The 6,000-nt window shown below is 61.3% G+C and overlaps 1 protein-coding gene across 4 annotated transcripts in view; it reads right to left on the reverse strand.

Annotated features, from left to right (window-relative positions):
• FOXP4 (forkhead box P4) overlaps positions 1-1,550 on the reverse strand; it is a 66,974-nt gene extending 65,424 nt beyond the window's left edge. Inside the window, exon 1 of one of the 4 annotated variants that reach the window (XM_075521924.1) lies at positions 1,261-1,550. The gene's annotated coding sequence lies outside the window, so the exon portion shown is untranslated. Of the gene's footprint in view, positions 1-135; positions 415-1,260 lie in introns of those variants that run through there. The other 3 variants (XM_075521920.1, XM_075521922.1, XM_075521921.1) reach the window with 3 other exon arrangements.
• Positions 1,551-6,000: the final 4,450 nt, after the last annotated feature.

A 6,000-nucleotide genomic window follows, 5' to 3' on the forward strand; every position in this document is an offset into this window, starting at 1 on the left:
TCACTCCCCTTCCAAACAAAGACACACCAAAGCCTCTCAAACTTTGCAACCGGGTGAAACGCAGGCACGGGCGAAACGCGGGGCAGGGCTTCGCCGCGCAGCCGGCTGCCGTAACCCCCCCTCCAGAATCCAAACCTGCGGGAATTTCTCGGGAATATCCTCCAGCTCCATCCGAAGCCGTGCATTTGTCCTCCTCTCCCCTCACCTTGCAGTTTGGGTTATTATTTTAGACACCGCAGAGGATTTCCCAGGGCGCTGCTGGAGCGACGGCCGGTCTGGCTGCAGGTTGACGGCGGTGGCTGCTTCTCCCAGCAATTTCAAAACTTGGGGCTGACTTACTTATTTATCTCAAAGGAGGCAATCGTACCCACCGGGCTGCTCCTCGGCACAGAGCGGCGGGGCTGGGTTCAAATGCAATGGGGGGGGAAGAAAGGGAAAAAAAACCCACCCGAGCCCCCCAAGCAGCTGGAATGAAAACAAAACTGCCGGGGAGAAAAGAAAGATGGGGGGAAAAATGGGAAGCACCAACAAAGGGAGCCCAGGGCCGGCTGGCAGGGCAGGGGCGGCCGTGCCCCCCCCCCACCCCCGGGCTGAAACCCGCCCGCTGCAAAGCCCCCGTCCGGGGGGCGCGGGACCCCAAGGCGCCGGGGCAGAGGCAGGTCCGGATCCGGCACCGGCAGCGCGGCTCTCCCGGCGGCAGCGCAAGTTTCCCGGTGCCCGACCACCCCCCCCCCTTCCCCGAGGGGGCTGCCCCCCCCTCTCCCCCGCTCCACCGGCCGGGGAAACGCCTCGGGGGGGCGGCGGAGACCCCCGCGCCCGCCCGCCGCCGGGGCTGCCCCGGGAGCACTGAGCCGGGGGCGCAGCGAGGTCCCCGCACGCACTGGGACCCCCCCCCCCGCCCCGGTGCGCACCGAGCCCCGGCCCCCCCCCCCCCCCGCCGCCACCCCGCGCCCCCCGGCTCACCGAGCCCCCCGGCCCCGCTCCCTTTGTCCGGGCGCCGCAACAAACTTCCGAGCGCGCCGCGGCCGAGCGCGGGGGGACGGACCCGCCACGCTCCCGGGGAGGGGGGAGGACGGGGACGCGGCCGGCGCCCCCCGCCCGCCCCACACCTGCCGGGGGGACGGGAGGGGGCCGCCCCGAACTCCCCCTCCGCCGGCTGCGGCGGGGCGGGGGCAGCGCGCACCCCCGTGGGGGCGGCCGCGGCGGGGAGCGGGGACACGCGCGGACCCTCCCGCCCGGCCCCGCTCCGCTCTCACCCACCTGGTCGCGCCGAGCGCCGGGGTCCGCGGCGGGCATGCGGCCGCGCCGCCTCTCACCGCCCGCCCCCCCCCCACCACCACCTTCCCCAAACTTCGACGGGGCGGCCGCGGCGGGGCTCCGAGCTCAGGAGCGGCGCGGCATGGCGGGGGGCTCCCGGGCACCGGCGCCGCCGCCCCTGGCGCCCTGCTGCGGCTGCTGGGCGGCGCCGGGCCGTGCGGAGCGCGGGCAGCCCGGGGCCGGGCCGGGGCCGTGCGCGCCGCGCTCAGGTCCGGCTCGGCGCGGCGGCGGCGCGGGCGCGGCGGCGCGGGGCGGGCGCCGGCCGCCCTACCATAGTTCCTCTAAAGCAGGTGCAGCCGCTTTCCCCGCCCGCCCCCCCCTTCCTCCTCCCCCTCCCCCGGCCGGCGGGGGGCGGGTGGGGAGCGGGAGGGGGGCACGCACCCCCGCCCGCCCTTTTGGGGGGGGGGGGGGGGGGAGAGGCGTCGTCCCCCCTCCGGTGCGGCGTGCCCCAGTCTCTTCCCCTCTCCCCCTCCGCGTTTTGCTCATTAACGCCTGCACTAATTGGTTTCTGCTGTGTTTGGTCCCCAAGGCAAAGCGATGCCCTGAGGCGGGGGGGGGGGAGGGGTTCACGAGAGGGAAACTGAGGCACGGGGCAGCGGGCGGCTGTGGGGACGCACCTCCACCCACAACGTGCACAGCCACAACGAGCAGAGCCAGGACAGAGCCACTGACCCCATTTTACAGACGGGAACAGCAAGGCACTGAGCTGGCAACCCCAGCAGCCCCCAGCCCGGCTCTGTTACAGCCCGACATCCCGTCCCGCCGGCAGGCAGAGGGGCCCCAGGGCCCCTGGGGGAGCAGAGCCCGCGTCAGGGTGCTGGACCCAAACCAGCACCCGGATGCTGGACACAAACATCTTCTGGATGGAGGGCCCAAACCTCCCTGCGGATGCTGGACCCAAACCGTCACCCAGATGCTGGACCCAAACCATCGCCCAGGCGCTGGGGCCACCTCTGAGGAGGTCGGGGAGATGCCGCCGGCTGCGGAGGAGGGCTCGGCGCTCCGGCCTTGCCGCTGGGGCTGGCTCGGAGCAGCAGTTTGGGAGGTGACGGTCCCACCTGCCGCAGGGACCTGCGCGGGTTGGGGACGGATGGTCCAAATCTCACGTGGAAGCAGTGAAACAAAGTTTTTCGCTAAGTGTTGAAGCCAGTATGTTTCAATGGCACCAACGAGTGACCGCTCTACGTCCTCCTTTTTCTACGTCAAAAGTAGCTTTTTTGAAATTTCCTTTTTATGGACAGAGAAAATAGTTTTAAAAGGTGAAACTGGAATGAAAAGTATTGCAACCCATCCGTGTTTTTTTTTTTTTTCTATAATTTCATTTTTTACAGGAAAACTGTTTTTAAAAAAATAATCGTTTCTTGAATTCCCGGTCTGTGTCTGGGAATTTTTGTCCAATAGAAAAGCTGGTTCCCCCCCCAGGTACAAGTTCCTGTGGCCCTAGCGAAGATCCCAGCAAACCCATCAGTTTTGACCCCCCCCAAAATCTTCCCTTGAGGGGACAAACAGGACGAGGGCGAGGGCAGGGCTGGCTGTGAGCACTGCGAGCGCTGGACTGGCTCCTAGGCTGCACCTAGCCTTAAACCCAGGTCTTAACCCAACCCTTTTGGAGGCCTGGGATTTTCTGGAGGGCTCGGCTTGTTTTCAGGCAGCTCTGGGGCTCCCATCGGATGAGCGTTTGCTGCACACCCACTTCTGCAGAATCAGGTCCCGGTGGCAGGAGCCGGCTTTCTTGGAAGAGGCCCCCCAGGACCCATTTCTCAGAAGCACGGTGCACCGGCCCCGGCGCTGCGGGCAGGGGAGGGCTCCGCTTCTTGCCAGCACGCTTTCCTTCTGGGAGGGACAGCTTTCCCCTCTCCCTTGCAATGAAAAACCAGACAAAAAAAACTCTAGCCAGCCCCCTCCGTGCTCCCTGGCTTCAGCGGCGTTTTCTCCATCGCAGGCGGGGGATCTCCTGCAAGGGTCCGACCTGCTGCGGGCAGCCCCCGGGCCGGGCAGGACCCTCTGCGAGCCGGGCTGGTGGGCAGCACGATGCTCCGCACCCTGCAGACGCCAGCCTGGCATCCGTGGCGTGGCACAAGCCTCCCTTCCCGGCCGTCCTCCAGCCTCCGCCGGCAGCCACGGTGGACGTGCGGCGGGAAGGCGACCGGGCGACCCCTCGATTCCGCAGCCGGGGCTGGCCGAGCATCATCCACGGCAGCTCCCTCGGGGACCGTCCCAGCCAGCAGGCCTGCCGCCTCCCGGGAACCCGCAGCCGCCGTTGCGAAGGCATTTCCTTTATTTCCTTTCCATTTTCCTTTATTTAGCTATTTATTTGCTCAAAAGGGAAATTTTAAAGAAGGCGTAAGAAAGGGGGGAAGTGTTGAGAGCCCTTTCTGTGCTCAGGATTCGCAGATACGGGACACCCCAACCCATTTCAGGGCCGGGTACCACATGGGAAGTGGAGCGGCTTCGATTCCCCCCCCAGTTCAGACCAGATCCCGCCTGGCACAGTGCAAACCCACGAAGATTTGGTAGCTCTGAGACCGGTGCGAGGAGTTTGCTCCCCCCACGCAGAGGGGCAGCCCCGCAGAGATTCGCTGCCCTCCCCTGCCCCACCATCCCTCCCGGAGGTAGCCTTGACCCGCAGCAGCCAAACGGAGACATCGCAAGTCGCTGCCTGCCCCTGGCTCGGCTGAGACGATTCTCTTCAGGCATTTTTGTGGGTTCAAGGAGTTTTATTTCTCTCCCAGATACATAAAAGCTGTTTTCCCATTCGCCTCCCTGAATTTGTACCCTAATACCCAGTGTTTTGACTTTATGAGTTATTCACCCAAATATCAGCCTATGAAAAACAGATTTTTTTTTTTTTTTAATCCCAAACTGGCACTCTTCTGACTGAAAAATAGCTTTGAGTGACGAGCCTCATCAAACCTGCGCTTGCCCTCTTTTCTCAACATAAGAATAGCCCCTTTGAAGACATCAAATAGCATCTGAGCGGGAAGGATTTGCACAAAAAGACATGGGCAGCCTTCCACCGAGGGGAGTTTGTGAATTGAGCGTGGCCCAAAGATCCTTCTTTGTTCATCTGTGTCAGCCAGGAGAAAAAAAAAAAAATAGGAGTGAGCAGGAATCTGGGTGAGGAGACACGGCTTGACCGGGCTTCGGTCGGGGTTTTGTACAGCACCTTGCTTGGTGGGGTTCGGTCTCCGAGGGACCACCTCGCTCCTGCCACAGCTGGGAAGCCGATGGCCGCAGGGACATCAGGGGCTGCAGGGGCAGCCGGGAGATTCCCAGGAGGGCGACAGCAAGAGAGACCACGGATGCTCGTGCTACAGCGCTAAACTCCCAAAAGAGAGAGCGAGGGAAAAAAGGAAGGGAAGAACTTCATCCTGCAACAGGCAAAGCTTTGGGCATATATCACCTCCAAAAGGGTATAACAGAGGCAGCAGGATTTAGAGCTCTTGGATTAAACGTTTTGCATAATGCCTGGTTATAAAGCACTGAGACGCGCGGCTGGAGGACCAGGAGTTAGTGTCGGGTAAGTGACGGGTCCCAGACGTAGTGTCCTTCGTCTCTTCTAGGAAAATCACACGTTCCAGCTCTTCCAAGCATGATGCTCATCCTCACTCTCTTACGCCTCTGCGATCGATCCCCAAACTCTTATTTGTGGGAAACTGTTTTTCCTGGCAAAGTTGGTTTTTTTTTTTTTTCTCCTCCAGAAAGTGTCTGCTCTTCTAAGCAGAATATTGAAAACCTTTAAAAAGTGAAAACTTTCAAACCAAAGGTTTTCGATCCTGTGGTTACCTGGAATGGAAAAATTCTCAGTTTGCCGTAAGGTTGACAGAAAGCTGAAATCTTCCATGGAAAAGGTTTGGGTTTGTCCTAAATCCCACTCAAGGCAAAGCAGCTCCGAACCGGGCAGCATCCTCATCCTTCCAGGAAAGTCCTCTCCAAGCCGGATCCAAAGTCCATTTGCCACAGGTTCTGGATCGGCCATTTCTGGCAAACGGGTGGTGGAGAACATCTCGTTGTTTTCTGTTTTCCATTCTGATGGATGAGTAACTTCGAGAAGAAAACCTGACTTTTCTAAAGATGCTTGTTTGAAAAATCCGTATTTGATGATGTGAACAAGTCCCCCGAACTCCTCTGCTTCCTGCCTTGTCTCAGATTCTCTCCCTCCTTCTTTCAAGGCAAAATAAAGAAAAAAAACCAGATGGAAAGAAGAGAAAGAAGAAAACTGGGAATGGGAAAATATGGAGAACAAGGGAAGAAAGTTACTTTTTCCCTTCCAGAGTAGTGTTTTGGGGAGGGAGCTGTGCGTTGACCCAGCTAAGCCCCAAATCCCATCCATTCCAAGGTGCGAATTTCAACAGAGGAGCCGAAAAGCTGTTTTTCCACCCAAAATCCACCAGCCAGTTTCAGGCAGTTCTTGCAGCACCCTGTGAAGCTGCGGTGCCCGGCAGCGCCCGGAGCCCAGCCCTTCACCCCGCTCCCTCGCCTCCCCCCGGGGTCCGGGGCTGAACCCCCCCGGGGCTCATCTCGGCAGCGTTTGCACCCAGCTGCCCTCCCGGCAGCACGGCGGGACGCACCGACCAGCGGGACTGCGGAGAGGGGTGCAGGATCAGTCCTCCCTGGGATAAACCCACAGTTCTGCGTGCTGCATCCACAGCCAGCACAGGGCTGGCGGAGCTGGGGGTCCCA

This window comes from Mycteria americana, chromosome 20 (genome assembly GCF_035582795.1).
Source record: "Mycteria americana isolate JAX WOST 10 ecotype Jacksonville Zoo and Gardens chromosome 20, USCA_MyAme_1.0, whole genome shotgun sequence".
Lineage (NCBI taxonomy): Eukaryota > Metazoa > Chordata > Aves > Ciconiiformes > Ciconiidae > Mycteria > Mycteria americana.